The sequence below is a fragment of the Camellia sinensis genome, chromosome 11, assembly GCF_055761805.1.
Source record: "Camellia sinensis isolate YWXY chromosome 11, ASM5576180v1, whole genome shotgun sequence".
Classification (NCBI taxonomy): Eukaryota; Viridiplantae; Streptophyta; class Magnoliopsida; order Ericales; family Theaceae; genus Camellia; species Camellia sinensis.
The window spans coordinates 143,802,872-143,830,128 of NC_138971.1; the positions used below are offsets into that span (position 1 = coordinate 143,802,872).

General features: G+C 31.5%; 1 long non-coding RNA gene across 1 annotated transcript; it reads right to left on the minus strand.

The window, feature by feature from the left end:
• Nucleotides 1-212: 212 nt before the first annotated feature.
• On the minus strand, nucleotides 213-23,366 carry LOC114262208 (uncharacterized). The gene is made up of 3 exons (XR_003629287.2): nucleotides 23,273-23,366; nucleotides 775-841; nucleotides 213-446 (listed from the first exon to the last, which is right to left on the minus strand). It is a non-coding gene; the product is annotated as an uncharacterized LOC114262208 (long non-coding RNA).
• Between the last annotated feature and the right edge of the window lie 3,891 nt (nucleotides 23,367-27,257).

Below are 27,257 nucleotides of genomic sequence, written 5' to 3' on the forward strand. Positions count from 1 at the left end.
AAAGGCACGGTGTAAATTATGTTAGTATCAAAATGTAGTTGTAATTTATACGCATCATGTTGAAATTTGTGGAGTCTGTAGCATTTTTTGATTTTTGATAAAAACACTGAAAAAATATAAAGAAATATTATTCTTCGTAAAGAACTTTTAACAATTTTAGTAGCAAATCGGATAATAAAATATAAAAATTAATTTCAAAGAGAGGGTTACAATAAAGATGAGAAGAGCAAGTACATAAACAGAATGAAAAGGGAAGAATAAGAGCTATGTAAAGTACAGAATAAAAACTATACTCGTGTGTAATGACACGATGTAGTTGAATACAAATGTAATTTATCAAAATGTAGTTGAATACAAATGTAATTTATCGGAAAACGTACCAAAAACTTAAGACATTGAGAAATATAAAGAAGTTTCACTTCTTCCTCAAGCTCTCTAATGTGAACCTATTAAGCAAATTTAAAGCAATGATTCAGATATATAGGACCACAAACACAATGCTTCATATACAAATTACCATATATGTAAATAAAGAAATAAATTAGAAGTGATTTTCTACTTTGAAGCACTCTTACTGCAATTGAAACCTTCTTAGATGCATATCAATACCAAAAACAATTGAAAAAACTAACTCAAAAAAAATAAATAAATATATCCAACAGAATCACGATAAACAAAATACATCTTTTAGAAATGAAGGAGCACCAAATCCAAAATTAGTAAGAGCACTTCTCAAAATAATAATAATAATCATAAAAATTATAAGAACATTACCCCAAAACAAAACCCACTGCTCACATCTGCTGTGCACCACAACTCATTATCATTCTGCAAATCACCACTGAATAATGTCTCAGATAAAGCTTAAGTAAATACAAAAGTATTCAATAAATACCAAAAATATTTTATTTAATTTGAAACTATGAGTAAAAATATGCCCATCTATTTTAGTTCCAGCTTAATGTTAACAGTTAGGTTAACCTTAATGTTCACATTAACCCATTTAAAGTTAACAATCCTCAACCCATTTGACTAACATGAAATAAAAATGGGTGTTAACATGAAACCAATTTTTTCCTTAACCCCAATTTGATTTGATAGAGGGCGAGACTTTGTTGATGATGGTGGGGATGATGGGATGAAAAACAAAAAAACAAAGTATCCAAATTTGTAGGGAAAAGATAAGTTAATTACTAATTCTACTCACAGATAAATTCAGCACTAACAAAGTATCCTAATTTCTAAAATTTTGGGCTGAGATCTAAGTACCAAAAATTGGAAAATAAATTTTAAATCACAGTAACGAAAAGGAATGACAATTGGTAATTATGATGAATGAGATTGAAAAAATAAAAAATGAATGAGAATGACTTTATCTCCATCCAATTGGTCATTTTTGATAATTGCTTTTCGTGTACAAAAAGCCTAAGTTCAAGTTGGATTTGTTTTTGTATAATTTATTTTTTTAATTCTGACCCATCATTTATTTGTTTAAGGTTTCAATCTGGTTTTGATTTTTTTTTTTAATGCATTCTCTCAGCTAAATTAATAATGTCCACTCTTAAAAGGATGCACATCATATTAATAAAAAAAATTTATTTATCAAAAAAAAAAAAAAAGGATGCACATCATTAGACAGTTATGAATTTTTATGATGAAAATTGCCAATGTTTGCGGTGTGTGTTAAAGTCAGTTTTTGGTAAAATTATAAATTGCAAATTTATTGTGTGTGCACCAATAAAAAAAATATATATCTATGACAGTATGTTTTAGATGCAATTTAATCTCGTTTTTTTTTTCTTCTTTTGTGAGTGTGTAAATTCCATAGAAACATTTTAACAAACACTTAATAAGCAAGGAAGATAGAATGTTTATCAAACATTTTAGTAACAACCAAACGATAATAAGGACACAACAACCATTCAATAGAGTAACTCAATACAATAGTCCCACAAATTCCTACTAAATTTAAGTAAATGGGCTTCGTGGAACCCAACTAACTCTTCATATATGTGTGTATATATACATAGATAATATATATGCATAAGAAAAATCAACAAAACCCATCAAAATATACCCAAAATCCTACCTGCATCTAGAAAAAAAAAAGGGGGAAAATCCTTATAGTTTGATTTTGGAAAAAAAAAAAATTGTAATCAATATATATATATACACACAATAACCCCCATTTGATTTGATAGAGAGTGAGACTTTGTTGGTGATGCTGGGGATGATGGGATGACAAAAAAAAAAAAAAAAATCAGAGTATGCAAATTTGTAGGGTCACCCATAAGTTAATTAGTGATTCTATTCACAAATAAATTCATCACTAACAAAGTATCCTAATTTCTAAAATTTAGGGCTAAGATCGAAGTACCGAAAATTGGAAAAGAAATTTTAAATCATAGTAAGGAAAAGGAATGGGAATTCGCAATTATGATCAATGAGATTGCAAAAATAAAAAATGAATGAGAATGACTTTATCTCTATCCAATTGGTCATTTTTGACAATTGCTTTTCGTGTACAAAAAGCCTAAGTTCAAGTTGGATTTGTTTTTGTGTAATTTATTTTTTTAATTTTGACCCATAATTTATTTGTTTAAGGTTTCAATCTTGTTCTGATTTTTTTTAATGCATTCTCTCGGCTAAATTGATAATGTCCACTCTTAAAAGGATGCACATCATTTTAACAAAAGAAATTATTTATCAAAAAAAAAAAAAAAAGGATTCACATCATTAGACAGCTATGAATTTTTATGATGAAAATTGCCAATGTTTGTGGTGTGTGTTAAAGTCAATTTGTGGTAAAATTATAAATTGCAAATTTATTGTGTGTGCACCAATAGAAAAAATATTATATTTATGACAGTATGTTTTAGATGCAGTTTAATCTCGGTTTTTGTTTTTTTCTTCTTCTTTTGTGTGTGTGTAAATTCCATTGAAACATTTTAACAAACACTTAATAAGCAAGGAAGATAGAATGGTTATCAAAAATTTTAGTGACAACCAAACGATAATAAGGGCACAGCAACTATTTAATAGAGTAACTCAATACAACAGTCCCACAAATTCCTACTAAATCAAAGTAAATGGGTTTCGTGGAACCCAACTAACTCTTCATATATGTGTGTATATATACATAGATAATATATATGCATAAGAAAAATCAACAAAACCCATAAAAATATACCCTCCTACATGCATCTAGAAAAAAAACGAAGGGAAAATCGTTATAGTTTGATTTTTGAAAAAAAAAAATTGTAATCAATATATATATATACACACAATAACCACCATTTGATTTGATAGAGAGTGAGACTTTGTTGGTGATGGTGGGGATGATGGGATGAAAAAAAAAAAAAAAACAGAGTATCCAAATTTGTAGGATCACCCATAAGTTAATTAGTGATTCTATTCACAAATAAATTAAGCACTAACAAAGTATCCTAATTTCTAAAATTTTGGGCTGAGATCTAAGTACCGAAAATTGGAAAAGAAATTTTCAATCAAAGTAAGGAAAAGGAATGGGAATTGGCAATTATGATCAATGAGATTGCAAAAATAAAAAATGAATGAGAATGACTTTATGTCTATCGAATTGGTCATTTTTGACAATTGCTTTTCGTGTACAAAATGCCTAAGTTCAAGTTAGATTTTTTTTTGTATAATTTTTTTTTTTAATTTTGACCCATAATTTATTTGTTTAAGGTTTCAATCTTGTTCTGATTTTTTTTTTAATGCATTCTCTCGGCTAAATTAATAATGTCCACTCTTAAAAAGATGCACATCATTTTAATAAAAAAAATTATTTATCAAAAAAAAAAAAAGGATTCACATCATTAGACAGTTATGAATTTTTATGATGAAAATTGCCAATGTTTGTGGTGTGTGTTAAAGTCAATTTGTGGTAAAATTATAAATTGCAAATTTATTGTGTGTGTGCACCAATAGAAAAAATATTATATTTATGACAGTATGTTTTAGATGCAGTTTAATCTCAGTTTTTGTTTTTTTCTTCTTCTTTTGTGTGTGTGTGTAAATTCCATTGAAATATTTTAACAAACACTTAATAAGCAAGGAAGATAGAATGGTTATCAAACATTTTAGTGACAACCAAACAATAATAATGGCACAGCAACCATTCAATAGAGTAACTCAATACAATAGTCCCACAAATTCCTACTAAATTAAAGTAAATGGGTTTCGTGGAACCCAACTAACTCTTCATATATGTGTGTATATATACATAGATAATATATATGCATAAGAAAAATCAACAAAACTCATAAAAATATACCCAAAATCCTACATGCATCTAGAAAAAAAACAAAGGGAAAATCGTTATAGTTTGATTTTTGAAAAAAAAAAATTTTAATCAATATATATATATATATACACACAATAACCCCCATTTGATTTGATAGAGAGTGAGACTTTGTTGGTGATGGTGGGGATGATGGGATGAAAAAAAAAAAACAGAGTATCCAAATTTGTAGGATCACCCATAAGTTAATTAGTGATTCTATTCACAAATAAATTCAGCACTAACAAAGTATCCTAATTTCTAAATTTTTGGGCTGAGATCTAAGTACCGAAAATTGGAAAAGAAATTTTAAATCACAGTAAGGAAAATGAATGGGAATTGGCAATTATGATCAATGAGATTACAAAAATAAAAAATGAATGAGAATGACTTTATGTCTATCGAATTGGTCATTTTTGACAATTGCTTTTCGTGTACAAAATGCCTAAGTTCAAGTTTGATTTTTTTTGTGTAATTTATTTTTTTAATTTTGACCCATAATTTATTTGTTTAAGGTTTCAATCTTGTTCTGATTTTTTTTTAATGCATTCTCTCGGCTAAATTAATAATGTCCACTCTTAAAAGGATGCACATCATTTTAATAAAAAAATTATTTATCAAAAAAAAAAAAAAGGATTCACATCATTAGACAGTTATGAATTTTTATGATGAAAATTGCCAATGTTTGTGGTGTGTGTTAAAGTCAATTTGTGGTAAAATTATAAATTGCAAATTTATTGTGTGTGCACCAATAGAAAAAATATTATATTTATGACAGTATGTTTTAGATGCAGTTTAATCTCGGTTTTTGTTTTTTTCTTCTTCTATTGTGTGTGTGTAAATTCCATTGAAACATTTTAACAAAAACCGAGATTAAACTGCATCTAAAACATAAGCAAGGAAGATAGAATGGTTATCAAAAATTTTAGTGACAACCAAACGATAATAAGGGCACAGCAACCATTTAATAGAGTAACTCAATACAACAGTCCCACAAATTCCTACTAAATCAAAGTAAATGGGTTTCGTGGAACCCAACTAACTCTTCATATATGTGTGTATATATACATAGATAATATATATGCATAAGAAAAATCAACAAAACCCATAAAAATATACCCAAAATCCTACATGCATCTAGAAAAAAAACAAAGGGAAAATCGTTATAGTTTGATTTTTGAAAAAAAAAATTGTAATCAATATATATATATATATACACACACTAACCCCCATTTGATTTGATAGAGAGTGAGACTTTGTTGGTGATGGTGGGGATGATGGGATGAAAAAAAAAAAAAAAAATAGAGTATCCAAATTTGCAAGATCACCCATAAGTTAATTAGTGATTCTATTCACAAATAAATTCAGCACTAACAAAGTATCCTAATTTCTAAAATTTTGGGCTGAGATCTAAGTATCGAAAATTGGAAAAGAAATTTTAAATCACAGTAAGGAAATGGAATGGGAATTGGCAATTATGATCAATGAGATTGCAAAAATAAAAAATGAATGAGAATGACTTTATGTCTATCGAATTGGTCATTTTTGACAATTGCTTTTCGTGTACAAAATGGCTAAGTTCAAGTTTGATGTTTTTTTGTATAATTTATTTTTTTAATTTTGACCCATAATTTATTCGTTTAAGGTTTCAATCTTGTTCTGATTTTTTTTAATGCATTCTCTCGGCTAAATTAATAATGTCCACTCTTAAAAGGATGCACATCATTTTAATAAAAAAAATTATTTATCAAAAAAAAAAAAAGGATTCACATCATTAGACAGTTATGAATTTTTATGATGAAAATTGCCAATGTTTGTGGTGTGTGTTAAAGTCAATTTGTGGTAAAATTATAAATTGCAAATTTATTGTGTGTGCACCAATAGAAAAAATATTATATTTATGACAGTGTGTTTTAGATGCAGTTTAATCTCGGTTTTTGTTTTTTTCTTCTTCTTTTGTGTGTATGTGTAAATTCCATTGAAATATTTTAACAAACACTTATGTTAGTAATGGGCGCCCATGTGGCATGACCATTTGAACATAATTTGGATCTTATCCAAATAAGTTTTGAATTGAATTCAAACCTATTTAGGATAACCACTCAGGATATAGATATTATCAGTTTTAACTGATATGGATAAATAATAATAATATATTATATATCTGATATATGGTTATGTGTAACCAAGAGAGAAAAAGACGTATGATCTGTTTCTACCCAAAAACTGACTCTCTCCCAAGAAACAACGATCAAGTCATTTGCACTGTGATTTGTGTGGGTGATATTCAATCTGTGATATCACCCCCTGCTGGGTTGGTTTATCAGTTTTCTGGAAGCACGTGATTTATCCACGAGATTTTAGATCAATGAAAAGGTATGATCTAATTATTTTATCCGCTACATGTTTTTTGTGTTTTTGATTTACATTGGTATCAGAGCTATTAATAGATATTTTCGTGCTTTCTTTTATCATGTGTATATTTATAAAAGATGTGGAGATCCAAAATATTTCATTTTTATGATCATTGATGTCATTTTTAAGAGCATAAATGATTTTATTTTGGAAAATGGAGTCTGGCAGTACAAAAATGGGACCAGAAAACACCCTGGAAGGCGGCGCGTGGTATGCACGCGCCACCTGACGCCGTGAGCTGCAGCCACGCGCTAGGCACGCGCCCCCCACGCGCCACACGCGCGATCTGTTCCCTCCCTTCCACACGCGCGCGTTAGCCGCGCCGCTTCCAGCCGCGCCACGTGTGCAGACACACGCGCGCCATGCGCCGCGCCGCGTTGACTCGCGCCGAGTTGCGCTGAGCGGCGCCGAGCCGAGCCGAGCCGAGCCGTTTTTCCGCGCTGGCTTGGCTCTAAGGCTCTGTTTGTTTGTTTTTAATTCTGAATTGCGTTAATTGGCCATAATTTATTCGTTATAACTTTGTTTTAAGCATGGTTGGTACTATTAGACTCAGAATTAATTTTTCTACATTCTGTAAAATTTTGAAAATTTTCAGAAAATATAAATTATTTTTCCTGTGTTAATAATTCATGTTTTATGCTTTAAACTGCTTCTGGTATTGCATAAATAATTTTCTGGGGCTGAAATATTTATTGTAGACTTCTGAAAGGTTTTATTATTTACTGGTAATATTGTCTCATTTTATCAGTTTCTGGATTTTTTATTTCTAATTTTATGTGTATTTATTAGTCATTTAAAATTCCAGAATATTTCAGAAAAATTTCAGAATATTTCAGAACAATGTACATTTTAATTATGGCATAATCTGAATATTGTTTTTGTTTACTAGTTTCTGGATTTTTTATTTCTAATTTTATGTGTGTTTAATTAGTTATTTAAAATTCCAGAAAATACCAGAAAATTCCAGAAAATTTCAGGATGATGTACTTTCTGTTATGGCATAATTTAAATATTTAATACAGCATATTTTTTTTTAGAATTTGTAATATGTTGTAATTAGAGGAGCATGATTATTTATTTATTTATTTATTAGAATTCCATTATTAAATGAATATAGCATGAGTTATTTGTAAATTTACATTAAGATGCTATTGTATGGAATTTATCATGCTTTGTATATGTCATAGTCAGTGGGAGGTTATTCGGTTGAGAGAAATCTTTGTAGATTAACTCCCGAAAACCAATATTTTGCGCATAAATTAAATTAAATTTTGGATAATTGTCACCTGTGGCGCAAGAGATGATTACGAGCATAGCGGATTTTTGATCTTGCGACTTGTGTAATATTGTCACTATTTAATTTAGTTTTTTGCGGCAAAATTATATTATGCTAATCAAATTAATCCCAATGCGAATTTCTCTCTAAATTGATTTAACTTATGGAAGTTAATTTGATTGACCTAGACTTAGTAGAGATGTTCAAATGTGAACAAACTAATCCCATTCTTTAGATGAGCAAAAGTCTTGGAGACTTTAGGTCAAACCTTAATTGAGCCAAAGTAAGGAAACAGGACTCAAAGTCGCCGTGGTTTTGGTGCCTTGTTTAGCACAATAAAAACTAATGTGTGCGCTATGGTTAGCGGCATACTACGTAGTTTTTGGTTGGCGAGTTTTGGAGTTATGAAATTAGTAAGCCCTCAATAGATCAGTATATGATCTTGACTAATGAGCTGCACGGATTGACTTTGTAATTTGATTTGTAAATAATGTTACATCATTGGATGAAGTAACATTCAAGAGTCACGTCATCCTAGAAATGCGAGCTTAAATAAATTAGTCATTAAGTGTAAGACGAGTAGCCAGTATGAGCAGTGTTTTGCTCTCTACCCAATTATTGGGAGTTGGATGGAGCAAAATTTCATGCACTATAATAGTGTGCGTTGAAATATCACGTGAAGTTAAAAGATTAGCGCTTAATAGCTGCAAAATCTATTAACACTAAGTGAAAAGATTAGCGCTTAGTGGCTGCAAAATCTATTAGCATTGCCAACTTGTCTAAGTCTAGACACTTACTGTTTCCACACTTGAGTGTGAGACATGAGGAGGGGCTTCTTTGTACAATTCCTTAGCTAGGCTAACGTTTTTTTTAATAACGTTTAACACTAAGCGCAAACGTTGCGGCATAGTGATGAAAAGGTCAAGGCCGACAAGGTTGTTATGACTCTAAGAATTTGACGCATCACTTGTGAGAGCATTGTGTTGAATTAAACTCTTTAGCCTAATTCGCGCTTAAGTTACTTTGGAGCTGTCATAGTTGATAGCTTATTCTCTCCTTCTTGTGGATAGTAGAATTAATTACAAGTAACTATGAAGCGAGAAATAGATATGGCAAGAGGAGTATCGTCATCTTTCAACTAGATGTATTAAAGTGTATGGAGAATAAAATTGACTTGAAGGTGCAGGGGATTAGCACTTACTAGTTAAATTTGCGACTTAGGCGCAGTTGATATCTCCATGACATCTTTTTATGATCTAATGAAAATGAATTAGTCCTGAGTCATTACCTAGTTGGGCCTAAACCTTTTTAAACTTATCTTTGAGAACTCACACATTAAGATGATTGGAATTAGTTTATGACATTGGTCATGAACCAGTGGCTTATTATACTTAATCACATTAATGAGATGATGACACGATGGTATGAGTAGGCCTTCTCGAGCCCACTCGCTTATGACATCCTGCTCTCATGTGAATGTGTAACTTTGTTCGCAATGGGTGCGCACAAGTAAGTAGGAAAGCCGTAGAAGGTCATTTGTATTGGCGCATTTAGTCCACTATGATATTTGTGACTAGATATGTGTGAGGGTATGATAGCTAAGTCTCAATCTCGACACATTTATAGATTACGATACGCATCTGAGTCAAGACTATTTGATCTCCCATAAGTCAAAAGTTTTGAGATGATTTTTGACATTGCACATATGAGGTTGAGATCAATTAGATAACAGCTTTCATGCTTTTAGTTTTGACCAAGGTGGCGAGTATCTATTTGAGTTATTTTTTAGAAAACTCTGTGAAGAGAGATGGGTGCTTAGAAAATTGATTATTCCTAGTACTCAACAACACAATGGTGTAGTAGAGAATAAGGAATTAAATATTGTTAATGTTAGGTGGATAATGACGCAAAATGTTTCCCAATTGGAAATTGCACTAGTTTGTTGCCTATATCCCTAACTAAGAGCCCTCCATATCAGATTTTACACTCCAATTTTGAGTAATAGGTTAGTAGAGAGCCATCTATGGGCGATCTGTAACCGTTAAGCAGCTTATCTTTATTTTACTTCTCATAAGATTGCGAAGCTCAGACCTAGGGTTCTATAGCGCATTATTGTATGCTGTCTTGTAAACACAAAGGGTCGTGTGGCGCATTATTGTATGCGGTCATGCAAACCCTCCGGGTCATGTGCATATAGGTAAGCAACTTTGTGGTAGTGTAACTAAGTCACATAAAGTTTTATTAGTAAAGGTGACGTGAATAGAGTTTTTGGAACTCTATAAGATGGAGAATTCCAAGCATAGCGTTCTATGTAGCCTAGTTGAGAATGGAAAGAAATTTCTAATATCCTAGGGACAGTAGGAGCGATGTGCCTACTAATGGATTACTCCATTAGAGCAGAATACTCTATATTCTTAGTTGCGTGGTAGCAAATGTGAAAATTTTCCACGTCATCACTGGGTGATTGAGAGGGAAACATTCATGATTGCTCCGCAAGATGATAAAGAGCCTAGGATAATGCCAAAGGCTCTAGTCCCCTGTTTTTACAAAGTGGATCAATGTTGCGCAGTTTAAGACAAAGTCTTTGAGGATTAACCATTTTTTATAATTTGGTTGACTTTCCATTATGACGCAAAACTGTTATAAAGTTATGCGTAATTTGGATAGTCATTGTTGAGGCATAAGGCTCGCTAGATACCGAAAAGTCGCACCATTGAGGAAAGTGTAGACCATGAGAAGACTTCCTCCTGGGGAGTGAGGTTATTTTGACTTAGGCTATAATTGACATAAGTTCGGAACATTGATTTGTGGACATTGTGACCCGATTTCTCATTAGAGAATTGGATAAGTAGATCTGTAGGGATTTACCTTCTGCTTTTATGGTGAAAAGTTAGGAGCGCAAAAAGGTTGCTAGTTCCAATAAATCTTTTACAGCCTAAAGCAGTTATCCAAACAGTGGTTCTTAGATTTCGTCAAGCCATGATAGGGCAACGATGATCGATGAAGACCACTGAGGCATGATCAATTGTCCAAAAGAAGTTTTTCCTTACTTAGTCATTATGAGCCAGGAATTTATAAGGTTGTCGCCACCTAGGGTGGGCAGTCCTCCATTTTAGATATGATGGACATGGGTGATGTAATTCATATGCTCGGATGTACGATCCTTAGGGATTGTTTTAGGAAAATTCTCGGTTTGTCTTCGATGACTTACATAAGGAATATCCTAGAACGATTCTAGATGCAAAATTGCAAACCCATTGACTTACCTATCGGTAAAAGCCAGAGCCTTAGCTATTGAGTGAATCCTCAGATTGTCTTTGGGAGAAACAGATGACCTATATTCCTTGATCTTTTCTTTGTTGTGGGAGCCTAAAGTACGCTATGTGGGCGTATTCGGCATGATAAGTGTTATCTTTGGTAAATGGTCAACTGAGTTGTTTAGACATTGACCTTGCTCATTAGACTGTGGATAAAATGCTTTATTAGAAGCATATTAATTTGCTCCTTGTAAAATTCAATGCGCTAGTTGGGCGCATCTGTGCTAGTTGGGCGCATTAAGAATGAACGCAAATTGGTCACCAAAAAAATATCTTTAGAGAGGTTATTGCGCAAGAGGTAGTGATCTTAAATCATTTCATGTGAGGCGCACATGGTGGATTCCGTTGTATATACTTATCGCAAGAGGTGCTGATAAGGCTTATGTTTGGAATCTATAATTGCGCAAGCTGTGGTCATTTTTTTTAAATCGATTACTTATTTTGAGATGATGGGATGTTGACACTATTATGGTTTGTGTCATAATGATTAGCAGATGATGATGTCAGCAGGCAAGATTGGCTCACTCACACGAGCAATCGCCCTTAGCGCTTGGGAGCGAGCAAGGTTGAGACTAGTGGTTTATTTTTATTTGGAGCCAAGAGAGGCTTAAATAATCCACTATGTATGTCGCCTTGGTTATAACCAAGATGAGGTCGTGTTAAGGACCAAACGTGGATGTTAGTACCCACTTTCCATGTTGTGCCTGTTATGATTAGCCAGATGCGAGATCTCATTTGGCGCCTAGAAGGCGAGCAAATAGAGAATTCGGGTTAGGCGCTAGAAAGCGACTAGACTAATATCTGTACGGTGTATCGAGTATGACGTCACTCTTTATGGAAGAGTTACTCCACCGTAGCATGTATTCATACTATATGTGCTTGGCGACTGAGTAATGAGGTGAGAGAATGGATCCCTGCTTCCTCACCGTGTGAGTCTTACGTGTCATTATTGATATGACTTTCATTTATGTACCCTTTTGTGACTTTTGACTATGTCATAAGGTAAGGGGTTGATGTTCTGCTACTTTGGTATGTTGCCTGCGGTCATGCATGATTCGGCCTTAAGGGACATCACTGGGAAAGCGGTCAATCCTAAACTAAATGGCATGAGTGCAAAGGGAAGATCATCTAGTATTACACCACTATTGTATATTCACTGCCGGCAACTCATATCGCTCTGTATGAGAGGCGAATTGAGTGTGAATATATTGCAAGAATTGAGAGGGTCAAACATGCTCTTTTTGAGGGATTAGAGATGTTTTTTGGACCGGTGTAATTAGATGGGTCTGGGGTATATGAGACACTATTTCTGTTCTTTTTGGGTTGATGTCTCTATGCTGGCTCATTTTGAGTTTCTAGTATAGAGCTCCCACATACAGGTGTTCTCAGCAGTCGCACGGTGCAGTGGCTAGTATGAGATTGTTTATTTTTGGGAGATTGAGACAGAGATGTGGCAGTGTCATGCCAACTCATGTGCGAGTGGGAGATGTTAGTAATGGGCGCCCATGTGGCATGACCATTTGAACATAATTTGGATCTTATCCAAATAGGTTTTGAATTGAATTCAAACCTATTTAGGATAACCACTCAGGATATAGATATTATCAGTTTTAACTGATATGGATAAATAATAATAATATATTATATATCTGATATATGGTTATGTGTAACCAAGAGAGAAAAAGACGTATGATCTGTTTCTACCCAAAAACTGACTCTCTCCCAAGAAACAACGATCAAGTCATTTGCACTGTGATTTGTGTGGGTGATATTCAATCTGTGATATCACCCCCTGCTGGGTTGGTTTATCAGTTTTCTGGAAGCACGTGATTTATCCACGAGATTTTAGATCAATCAAAAGGTATGATCTGATTATTTTATCCGCTGCATGTTTTTTGTGTTTTTGATTTACAACTTAATAAGCAAGGAAGATAGAATGGTTATCAAACATTTTAGTGACAACCAAACGATAATAATGGCACAGCAACCATTCAATAGAGTAACTCAATACAATAGTCCCACAAATTCCTACTAAATTAAAGTAAATGGGTTTCGTGGAACCCAACTAACTCTTCATATATGTGTGTATATATACATAGATAATATATATGCATAAGAAAAATCAACAAAACTCATAAAAATATACCCAAAATCCTACATGCATCTAGAAAAAAAACAAAGGGAAAATCGTTATAGTTTGATTTTTGAAAAAAAAAAAAATTGTAATCAATATATAATATATATATACACACAATAACCCCCATTTGATTTGATAGAGAGTGAGACTTTGCTGGTGATGGTGGGGATGATGGGATGAAAAAAAAAAAAAAACAGAGTATCCAAATTTGTAGGATCACCCATAAGTTAATTAGTGATTCTGTTCACAAATAAATTCAGCACTAACAAAGTATCCTAATTTCTAAAATTTTGGGCTGAGATCTAAGTACCGAAAATTGGAAAAGAAATTTTAAATCACAGTAAGGAAAAGGAATGGGAATTGGCAATTATGATCAATGAGATTACAAAAATAAAAAATGAATGAGAATGACTTTATATCTATCGAATTGGTCATTTTTGACAATTGTTTTTCGTGTACAAAATGCCTAAGTTCAAGTTTGATTTTTTTTGTATAATTTATTTTTTTAATTTTGACCCATAATTTATTTGTTTAAGGTTTCAATCTTGTTCTGATTTTTTTTAATGCATTCTCTCGGCTAAATTAATAATGTCCACTCTTAAAAGGATGCACATCATTTTAATAAAAAAATTATTTATCAAAAAAAAAAAAAAGGATTCACATCATTAGACAGTTATGAATTTTTATGATGAAAATTGCCAATGTTTGTGGTGTGTGTTAAAGTCAATTTGTGGTAAAATTATAAATTGCAAATTTATTGTGTGTGCACCAATAGAAAAAATATTATATTTATGACAGTATGTTTTAGATGCAGTTTAATCTCGGTTTTTGTTTTTTTTTCTTCTTTTGTGTGTGTGTAAATTCCATTGAAACATTTTAACAAAGACTTAATAAGCAAGGAAGATAGAATGGTTATCAAAAATTTTAGTGACAACCAAACGATAATAAGGGCACAACAACCATTTAATAGAGTAACTCAATACAACAGTCCCACAAATTCCTACTAAATCAAAGTAAATGGGTTTCGTGGAACCCAACTAACTCTTCATATATGTGTGTATATATACATAGATAATATATATGCATAAGAAAAATCAACAAAACCCATAAAAATATACCCAAAATCCTACATGCATTTAGAAAAAAAAAAAGGGAAAATCGTTATAGTTTGATTTTTGAAAAAAAAAAAATTGTAATCAATATATATATATATATACACACACAATAACCCCCATTTGATTTGATAGAGAGTGAGACTTTGTTGGTGATGGTGGGGATGATGGGATGAAAAAAAAAAAAAAAACAGAGTATCCAAATTTGTAGGATCACCCATAAGTTAATTAGTGATTCTATTCACAAATAAATTCAGCACTAACAAAGTATCCTAATTTCTAAAATTTTGGGCTGAGATCTATGTACCGAAAATTGTAAAAGAAATTTTAAATCACAGTAAGGAAAAGGAATGGGAATTGGCAATTATGATCAATGAGATTACAAAAATAAAAAATGAATGAGAATGACTTTATGTCTATCGAATTGGTCATTTTTGACAATTTCTTTTCGTGTACAAAATGCCTAAGTTCAAGTTTGATTTTTTTTGTATAATTTATTTTTTTAATTTTGACCCATAATTTATTTGTTTAAGGTTTCAATCTTGTTCTGATTTTTTTTTAATGCATTCTCTCGGCTAAATTAATAATGTCCACTCTTAAAAGGATGCACATCATTTTAATAAAAAAATTATTTATCAAAAAAAAAAAAGGATTCACATCATTAGACAGTTATGAATTTTTATGATGAAAATTGCCAATGTTTGTGGTGTGTGTTAAAGTCAATTTGTGGTAAAATTATAAATTGCAAATTTATTGTGTGTGCACCAATAGAAAAAATATTATATTTATGACAGTATGTTTTAGATGCAGTTTAATCTCGGTTTTTGTTTTTTTCTTCTTCTTTTGTGTGTGTGTAAATTCCATTGAAACATTTTAACAAACACTTAATAAGCAAGGAAGATAGAATGGTTATCAAAAATTTTAGTGACAACCAAACGATAATAAGGGCACAACAACTATTTAATAGAGTAACTCAATACAACAGTCCCACAAATTCCTACTATATCAAAGTAAATGGGTTTCGTGGAACCCAACTAACTCTTCATATATGTGTGTATATATACATAGATAATATATATGCATAAGAAAAATCAACAAAACCCATAAAAATATACCCAAAATCCTACATGCGTCTAGAAAAAAAACAAAGGGAAAATCGTTATAGTTTGATTTTTGAAAAAAAAAAAAATTGTAATCAATATATATATATATATACACACAATAACCCCCATTTGATTTGATAGAGAGTGAGACTTTGTTGGTAATGGTGGGGATGATGGGATGAAAAAAAAAAAAAAACAGAGTATCCAAATTTGTAGGATCACCCATAAGTTAATTAGTGATTCTATTCACAAATAAATTCAGCACTAACAAAGTATCCTAATTTCTAAAATTTTGGGCTGAGATCTAAGTACCGAAAATTGGAAAAGAAATTTTAAATCACAGTAAGGAAAAGGAATGGGAATTGGCAATTATGATCAATGAGATTGCAAAAATAAAAAATGAATGAGAACGACTTCATGTCTATCGAATTGGTCATTTTTGACAATTTCTTTTCGTGTACAAAATGCCTAAGTTCAAGTTTGATTTTTTTTTGTATAATTTATTTTTTTAATTTTGACCCATAATTTATTTGTTTAAGGTTTCAATCTTGTTCTGATTTTTTTTTAATGCATTCTCTCGGCTAAATTAATAATGTCCACTCTTAAAAGGATGCACATCATTTTAATAAAAAAATTATTTATCAAAAAAAAAAAAAAGGATTCACATCATTAGACAGTTATGAATTTTTATGATGAAAATTGCCAATGTTTGTGGTGTGTGTTAAAGTCAATTTGTGGTAAAATTATAAATTGCAAATTTATTGTGTGTGCACCAATAGAAAAAATATTATATTTATGACAGTATGTTTTAGATGCAGTTTAATCTCGGTTTTTGTTTTTTTCTTCTTCTTTTGTGTGTGTGTAAATTCCATTGAAACATTTTAACAAAGACTTAATAAGCAAGGAAGATAGAATGGTTATCAAAAATTTTAGTGACAACTAAACGATAATAAGGGCACAGCAACTATTTAATAGAGTAACTCAATACAACAGTCCCACAAATTCCTACTATATCAAAGTAAATGGGTTTCGTGGAACCCAACTAACTCTTCATATATGTGTGTATATATACATAGATAATATATATGCATAAGAAAAATCAACAAAACCCATAAAAATATACCCAAAATCCTACATGCGTCTAGAAAAAAAACAAAGGGAAAATCGTTATAGTTTGATTTTTGAAAAAAAAAAAATTTGTAATCAATATATATATATATACACACAATAACCCCCATTTGATTTGATAGAGAGTGAGACTTTGTTGGTGATGGTGGGGATGATGGGATGAAAAAAAAAAAAAAACAGAGTATCCAAATTTGTAGGATCACCCATAAGTTAATTAGTGATTCTATTCACAAATAAATTCAGCACTAACAAAGTATCCTAATTTCTAAAATTTTGGGCTGAGATCTAAGTACCGAAAATTGGAAAAGAAATTTTAAATCACGGTAAGGAAAAGGAATGGGAATTGGCAATTATGATCAATGAGATTGCAAAAATAAAAAATGAATGAGAACGACTTTATGTCTATCGAATTGGTCATTTTTGACAATTTCTTTTCGTGTACAAAATGCCTAAGTTCAAGTTTGATTTTTTTTTGTATAATTTATTTTTTTAATTTCGACCCATAATTTATTTGTTTAAGGTTTCAATCTTGTTCTGATTTTTTTTTAATGCATTCTCTCGGCTAAATTAATAATGTCCACTCTTAAAAGGATGCACATCATTTTAATAAAAAAATTATTTATCAAAAAAAAAAAAAAGGATTCACATCATTAGACAGTTATGAATTTTTATGATGAAAATTGCCAATGTTTGTGGTGTGTGTTAAAGTCAATTTGTGGTAAAATTATAAATTGCAAATTTATTGTGTGTGCACCAATAGAAAAAATATTATATTTATGACAGTATGTTTTAGATGCAGTTTAATCTCGGTTTTTGTTTTTTTCTTCTTTTGTGTGTGCGTCAATTCCATTTAAACATTTTAACAAACACTTAATAAGCAAGGAAGATAGAATGGTTATCAAACATTTTAGTGACAACCAAACGATAATAAGGGCACAACAACCATTTAATAGAGTAACTCAATACAATAGTCCCACAAATTCCTACTAAATCAAAGTAAATGGGTTTCGTGGAACCCAACTAACTCTTCATATATGTGTGTATATATACATAGATAATATATATGCATAAGAAAAATCAACAAAACCCATAAAAATATACCCAAAATCCTACATGCATCTAGAAAAAAAACGAAGGGAAAATCGTTATAGTTTGATTTTTGAAAAAAAAAAAAATTGTAATCAATATATATATATATATACACACAATAACCCCCATTTGATTTGATTGAGAGTGAGACTTTGTTGGTGATGGTGGGGATGATGGGATGAAAAAAAAAAAAAAAAACAGAGTATCCAAATTTGTAGGATCACCCATAAGTTAATTAGTGATTCTATTCACAAATAAATTCAGCACTAACAAAGTATCCTAATTTCTAAAATTTTGGGCTGAGATCTAAGTACCGAAAATTGGAAAAGAAATTTTAAATCACAGTAAGGAAAAGGAATGGGAATTGGCAATTTTGATCAATGAGATTGCAAAAATAAAAAATGAATGAGAATGACTTTATGTCTATCGAATTGGTCATTTTTGACAATTGCTTTTCGTGTACAAAATGCCTAAGTTCAAGTTTGATTTTTTTTTTTTGTATAATTTATTTTTTTAATTTTGACCCATAATTTATTTGTTTAAGGTTTCAATCTTGTTTTGATTTTTTTTTAATGCATTCTCTCGGCTAAATTTGTAATGTCCACTCTTAAAAGGGTGCACATCATTTTAATAAAAAAAATTATTTGTCAAAAAAAAAAAAAGGATTCACATCATTAGACAGTTATGAATTTTTATGATGAAAATTGCCAATGTTTGTGGTGTGTGTTAAAGTCAATTTGTGGTAAAATTATAAATTGCAAATTTATTGTGTGCGCACCAATAGAAAAAATATTATATTTATGACAGTATGTTTTAGATGCAGTTTAATCTCGATTTTTGTTTTTTTCTTCTTATTTTGTGTGTGTGTAAATTCCATTGAAACATTTTAACAAACACTTAATAAGCAAGGAAGATAGAATGGTTATCAAACATTTTAGTGACAACCAAACGATAATAAGGGCACAGCAACCATTTAATAGAGTAACTCAATACAATAGTCCCACAAATTCCTACTAAATCAAAGTAAATGGGTTTCGTGGAACCCAACTAACTCTTTATATATGTGTGTATATATACATAGATAATATATATGCATAAGAAAAATCAACAAAACCCGTAAAAATATTCCCAAAATCCTACATGCATCTAGAAAAAAAACGAAGGGAAAATCGTTATAGTTTGATTTTTGAAAAAAAGAAAATTGTAATCAATATATATATACACACAATAACCCCCATTTGATTTGATAGAGAGTGAGACTTTGTTGGTAATGGTGGGGATGATGGGATAAAAAAAAAAAAAAACAGAGTATCCAAATTTGTAGGATCACCCATAAGTTAATTAGTGATTCTATTCACAAATAAATTCAGCACTAACAAAGTATCCTAATTTCTAAAATTTTGGGCTGAGATCTAAGTACCGAAAATTGGAAAAGAAATTTTAAATCACAGTAAGGAAAAGGAATGGGACTGGCAATTATGATCAATGATATTGCAAAAATAAAAAAATGAATGAGAATGACTTTATGTCTATCGAATTGGTCATTTTTGACAATTGCTTTTCGTGTACAAAATGCCTAAGTTCAAGTTTGATTTTTTTTTTTGTATAATTTATTTTTTTAATTTTGACCCATAATTTATTTTTTTAAGGTTTCAATCTTGTTTTGATTTTTTTTTTAATGCATTCTCTCGGCTAAATTAATAATGTCCACTCTTAAAAGTATGCACATCATATTAATAAAAAAAATTATTTATCAAAAAAAAAAAAAAAGGATGCACATCATTAGACTGTTATGAATTTTTATGATGAAAATTGCCAATGTTTGTGGTGTGTGTTAAAGTCAATTTGTGGTAAAATTATAAATTGCAAATTTATTGTGTGTGCACCAATAAATTTTTTTTTATATTTATGACAAAGTATGTTTTAGATGCAGTTTAATCTCGGTTTTTTTTTTCTTCTTTTGTGTGTGTGTAAATTCCATTGAAACACTTTAACAAACACTTAATAAGCAAGGAAGTTAGAATGGTTATCAAACATTTTAGTAACAACCAAACGATAATAAGGGCACAATAACCATTCAATAGAGTAACTTAATACAATAGTCCCACAAATTCCTTCTAAATCAAAGTAAATGGGTTTCGTGGAACCCAACTAACTCTTCATATATGTGTGTATATATACATAGATAATATATATGCATAAGAAAAATCAACAAAACTCATAAAAATATACCCAAAATCCTACATGCATCTACAAAAAAAAGAAAGGGAAAATCCTCACTGTTTGATTTTGGGGAAAAAAAAAACTGTAATCAATATATATACACACAATAACCCCCATTTGATTTGATTTGATAGAGAGTGAGACTTTGGTGGGTATAATGGGATGAAAAAAAAAAAAAAAACAGAGTATCCGAATTTGTAGGGTCACCCATAAGTTAATTTGTGATTCTATTCACAGATAAATTTAGCACTAACAAAGTATCCTAATTTTTAAATTTTGGGCTGAGATCTAAGTATCGAAAATTGGAAAAGAAATTTTAAATCACAATACGGAAAAGGAATGAGAATTGGCAATTATGATCAATGAGATTGCAAAAATAAAATATGAATGAGAATGACTCTATCTCTATCCAATTGGTCATTTTTGACAAAAAGCCTAAGTTCAAGTTTGATTGGTTTTTGTATAATATTTTTGTTTAAGGTTTCAATCTTGTTCTCATTTTTTTTAACGCATTTTCTCAGCTAAATTAATAATGTCAACTCTTAAAAGGATGCACATCATATTAATAAAATTTTTTTATTTATCAAAAAAAAAAAAAAGGGATGCACATCATTAGACAATTATGAATTTTTATGATGAAAATTACCAATGTTTGTGGTGTGTGTTAAAGTCAATTTGTGGTAAAATTATAAATTGCAAATTTATTGTGTGTGCACCAGTAAAAAAAAAAAAAATTATATTTATGACAAAGTATGTTTTAGATGAAGTTTAATTTTGGTTTTTTTTTTATTTTTTCTTTTTTTGTGTGCGTGTAAATTCCAGTGAAACATATTAACAAACACTTAATAAGCAAGGAAGATAGAATGATTATTAAACATAAAAAAATGGCACAACAACCATTCAATAGAGTAACTCAATACAGTCCCACTACTAAAAATCAAAGTAGATTGGATTCGTGGAACCCAACTAACTCTTCACATATGTGTGTATATATATGTAAGAAAATTCATACATATATATATATATATATTAAACTGGAACTTAGCGGAGAGAATGCATTAAAAAAAAGAGGGAAAATCATTGTGTATGTATATATATTATTAACTCTTCTATTGTGTAAAAATCATTGTGTGTATGTATATATATTTGTAATGGGAAAAAATCAAACAGCTTGAAAGAGATATACTGGATATGATTCCCTCTCACCTAGCAAATGAAAAATGATTGTAATGGGAAAAAATGATTTGTTTAGGGGAAAAGGGATTGTAAACAAACACACCTAGGCTCGACCAAAAAAAAAAAAAAAAAAAAACAAACACATCTAGGCCAACAGCCAGTTAACAATTGTTGTTTGATTAGCAAGCCAAAAAAATTAGATATAGTGAAAAAATGACCCGTAATATAGAGAAGGAAAAAAAAGGTATAGAATTGTATTTCAAATTTCAAACTGAAATAAAAGGAATAAATGTTTTAGAAGAAACCATAACTCCCATTGTCGAAAATTTGAAACATCAAATCAAAAAAAAAAAAAAAAAACAATCAAAATAGTTGTAATCAGGAGTAACACAAAATTGAAAACAATGATGTAACAAAAACAGAGGGCAAGATCAATGAATAGCTGTAATCCAGATACAAAATTAAACAAACCCAGATCACAAAATCATCAAAAACCAAAAAAAAACAAACAAACATAGAATCAAAGAACAGAGAGAGAATTGATGATTTACCCTTCTTCCTTTCATGAGCATCGTTGGCTCTATAAATCATAACACAATATATATACACACATATATACACACATACAAATATATATGATTTTTATATATATACTGTTAGGTTTTATTTCTTGGCAAACCCGTTTGACAAAACTCCTTTGAGTTGTAATTTTATTCGCATTTTTATTTCAGTGAGACTTTGAGTGTTTAGATGCGAATCCAACCCGAATCAAGCCTTTCAGAGAAGTTTGTGATGCTAATATTTTCAAGATTGCCACTTCGCTGATTATGACGGGGATCGAGCTGTCCGAGCATGTTATATTTTTCCAGTTTTTCCAGTTTTGGCCTTCCCGCTCGAGCGGGGAAAGGGACGCTCGAGCGGGGATTGGAAGCTCTCAGCATCTCTGCAGTCGCCTGTAAAAATTCTGGAAGGTGTGATTTTACGCTCGAGCGGATTCTCCTATGCTCGAGCGCATCTCAGTTTGTTCGCACGCAGTTTTTGGTCAGTCCGCTCGAGCGGGCTGTGTTGAGCTTGAGCGGAGATCGCGGGACAGATTCTATAAATTCGCGTATTGGGTCAGAGTTTTAGGAGAACTGCTCCAGATCTTCTTTTTGGTTTCTAGGGTTTATATCTGGGGATACTTTGGGAGTTTTCTTTGATGTTTTATTGAGTATTTAACTCATGTTCTAAAGAGAGTACATCAAAGGTTGTGTTTTGTTCTACAAAAGAGAGTGTTGTTCTTCAGTTGTGTATTCTGAAGAATTCGAGCCTGAAGCTGTGGTGGAATCCAGAGTGGCTCATCAGAAAGACAATTCCGTGGTGAAGATGGGGTTGGAAGAGGCACATAGAGGTTGGTTCAATTAGGCGTTGTGGATTCGCTAGGTAATTGAGAGTATACCTGTGTAATTCCTTTAATTCTTCTTAGTGGATTGTTCTTGTGGCTGTTGCCCGTGGTTTTTTGATCACAGTTGGAGGTGTCCAATTGTGGTTTTTTCCACGTTAAATCACTGTGTCTCTTTGTCTTGATTGTTTGATTGGGATTGTTATATTCTGCTTAAAATTGATACATAATCACAAATCAACATCTAGGGGATTTCTAGATTTTTCATATACATATGTAAAAACCATATGTAAAAATCTGTGTGTATATATTGAAGATTTCTCTCGGCTATATTTTACAAATCTGTGTGTATATATTTAAAAATCTGTGTAAAACCATATTTTACTCAATGATTTCTCTCGACTAAAAACAGAGAGAAAATCCTCATATTGAAGATTTTAATATATATACACACAATATATATACACATATATATACACACATATACATATATATATATATATATATACATATATATACACATTTTAATAAAGGTGGGTTTCATATTGAAGAAACTGACTTTAAGGTGGGTTTCACATTGAAGAAACTGTGAGAGAGAGAGAGAGAGCTGACCTATTGAGAAACTGATGAGGCCATGACATTGAAAATCCTCCCCTTCAATCTGTGAGCCTTGAGAGTGAGAGATGAGGAAGACAACCGAATTTTGAATGAGAGAGAGCGAGCCAGCTAAAGAGAAAGGTATGGAAGGAAAGAATGTATATCCACCGTAGGATGTGAACAAACAATCTCAACCATTGGAAGATAATTTGTTTCTTGGACATTTTGTAGCTATTGGATTGAATTAATCTAAGGGTTCACATTTTGACAAAATGACAAAAGTCCCATCACAATTCAAAAACAATCCTTTCTTATTATATAGATTTTTTCTATTGCAAAGCATTGGTGGGCGTATTTCGTCTGATTTTTATTATATGTTTCTGTGTTGTGAGATTTACATTTTATTGTTTGTTTAAAATCTTAAAATTATTCCAATTACATTTTCATTCCAATAATAGTTTCACCGTGCCTTTAGGCACGGGCATACCCTAGTATATCTATATAACAAAGCTGAATAAATAAAAAGAGAAAGAGATTGCAATGTTGTTTAGGATTGTAGGTACCTTTGACATCTCCATCTCCAAAGAGGGAAACTTTTTCTTTAGGAGAAAGAAGCATGCCGAGTTGGGATAAGTTGCCAGCAAAATAAGCTCCATAGCAGTTAGCGGAGACGTAAGTGTAGGGGATTTGAGCCTCTTCAATTGCTTTCCTAACTCTCATCTTTACGGAAAAAAAAAAAAAAATCTTTGACTTTTTTATATAAATTGTTAGTTTTTTTTTTGATTTTTTTAGTAATTTTTTTGACTTTTAAGCTAAAAAGTGATATTGACAAATGAGGCCATATTCAAGAAAATAGCAATATTTAGAAAAGTATTCAAAATTTGAAATTATGGTAAGGAATAATGATGATACTTTTCGAATTTCCATTATATTATTTGACAATTATTAAAAAAAAAAAAAAGGCACATCAATTAGTCTTCCTTTGGCATTGGTTTTTTTAGCCGACTTTTTTATTGGGACTTTTTTAGCCTTATTGGGTTTGACTTTTTTGATTTTTGTGAGAGAAAAAGTGTAATGATTATATTTTGGATGTGATACTTTGTCTTATTGGCTTATGTAGCCAATTTTATCTTTTTGTATTTTTTTAACCAAAAATCTAAAACCAAACAAAGCTTTAGCATAATGGATTTTTCTTAATTTGAAATAATGATAAATTTACATATTTATATTGTAAGCGTTAGATATATAATGGAAATTATTAAAATTGTTAGACTTAAACTCACTTCGCCAATCTAAGCTACTCAAATTTAGTTAATATAATATAAGAGTTTCTCTACTCATTGTCAATTGATTTTGAATTGAATACTTTAACATAGTATCAGAGTTAGATCTTGAGTGCCTCTTACATCATATGGTACAAACAGTCCATTTCTCAATCACCTTCACGTGCTAGGGCCACTCAAGTTTGATTAATATAATGAAAAATAAATAAATAACTTATAATTGAAGTGATGATAAATTAGACACTATTTGGCATCTCATACAAAAGTGTATTTTTTATCTTTTTATTTTTTTTAAATCACATCACCTCTCTATTTTTTTTGCATGTCTTTATAAAAAGTAAAAAAATATACATATTTAGATCATCTCAAATACCTTCTAAGAAAAGATATAAAAATAAAAATAACAATTACTCTGTTTGGTTCCTGTTTTTCGAACTTAATTTTTTGAAAATTTTAGGTTGTGTTTGGTGGGGTTTTGAAAACTTAATTTTACATTTTAGTTTGAGTGCATTGTTTGGTTACAATTTTTAAATATTGATTCCACACCCATTTTTGAAAACATATCTACCCAGTCTGTAACGCCCTCAAAATAATAACAATAAACCCATCAGATAAGACATGAATTTACATTTAAACTAACCGCACTCCTTTCATTCATTAGAATTCCAAGACATAAGTATTACATGTTTAACCTCATAACAAAATGCCCTACGGGCTTACAGCTTTCCAAGTTAACACTTGGTTACAACAAAGAGTTCTAACTCGTTTACACATTAAGCCCTTGGCTTGAAATTACATGTAATACATCAAAGTAAAACGACAAAACTATGCCCGCCACAAGCCTCCCAGCTATGTCCTTGGAGGTGGCATGCTTCCTGTACCTGAAAATGATATTCCCATATAGGGTGAGCCACAGCCCAGTAGAAATACACTAAACCAACCATGGATAATGACTAAAACATTAGCAATTGATAGTTGGTCAACACTGATACAATCACATAAATTACATATTTATGTCAACGACTTTCAAGTCCCAATTACTTTTCATTTTCCCTTTTTCAACAGATAAGCTTGCTAGCTCTACCATCATTTCCACAGATATGTATAAAAACTATATCTCACATTCAGATAAGCATAAAAGCTATATCCACATTCTCAACAGATATGTATATCAACAATATCCACAGATAAGCATACAAGCTGTATCCACACTCTACAACAGATATGTATATCAACAATATCCACAGATAAGCATACAAGCTGTATCCACACTCTACAACAGATATGTATATCAACAATATCCACAGATAAGCATACAAGCTGTATCCACACTTCACAAAGATAAGCATATGAGCTCTATCTTCACTTCTCTAGACAAGCATATGAGCTCTGTCTACGGAGTTCATCCCCTATCTCCTCCCAATACCTATCCGGTTTAGAGGTACATCCCCTATCTTCCCCTAAACCGCGGAGTACATCCCCTATCTCCTCCTCTACACATAACGTATATAAACACATTGGTTCTATATACAATCACACAATACACACAATTAATGTATTCTATCAACCGTCAAGTTCCATGACACATTCCATTGATTAGTTTCCGTTTACCTAATCATCATGCATTGTCTACAACAATCTCGACTATCCTCCACCGATAGCCCAAAGCAGTTATTTCTAAAACAGAAAATAAATGCACAAATGGATATTCAATCAACATTTCATTTCCTCATTTCTCACCAATTAATTATCCCAATTAATTAAACAATGTAATTAGGCCATTTTCCATAATTACCATTTCAACCCTTAGGTCCCATTTTCATCAATGATTCAACAATCATTCCATTTTTCTATGCCAAACATGCATCTAGGTTTATTATGAATAAAACCCCAACTTTTGTAAAATTACATAAAAGTCCCAACCTTTCACAAAATTACCAAACCAAGCCCAACATCTCAAAATACCAAAATTTAAAGACAAAACCCATAGAGAGGAGTAGGATATCCCTACCTCAAACTCGGAGTCCCAAAGGAGAAGACGACAAAACCCAACGTGCTCCAAAACCCGAGATTTTCAGATTAAAATGAAGCCCTCGACGATCAACAACCTTTTTGTAAAGGCCAAAGGTGAGTAAATCACTCCTACTAGATCAAAACCTAGAGAGAAGGTAGAGTCTAGAGTGAGAGGCTCAACAATGGTGATTTTGGAAAAGTAAGAGAGAGAAGAGAAAGTGAAAAAGTGATTTGAAAAGTCACAATTTCGGGATTTAAACCCAGTCTTCCGCTCGAGCGTAAAACACCCCGCTCGAGCGGCCACTCACAGACTTCCGCTCGAGCGGCCAACATCCCGCTCGAGCGCAGAATGCACTCGCCCAGCACTTTTGCAGAACCAGGACTCCGCTCGAGCTCCCAACCCTACGCTCGAGCTCACAACACTGCACAACAAGATACTGGATGGACGTAATCTACGCTCGAGCGCCAACACCTCCGCTCGAGCGTACAGGCCAAAAATCTGGGCAACTAGTTTTGGTTTCTAAACTCAACCAACCTGTAACAAACCCGCTCAACACATCCTATAACTCAAATACAACGTAAGAAAGGATGTAAACAAGATAATAAACAACTACCAACATCCACGGACACATGTCCGGATCACTATACAACAAGGGTAAATCCGGGATCGCTATAACCTCCCCCCCTTAAAGAATTTCGTCCCC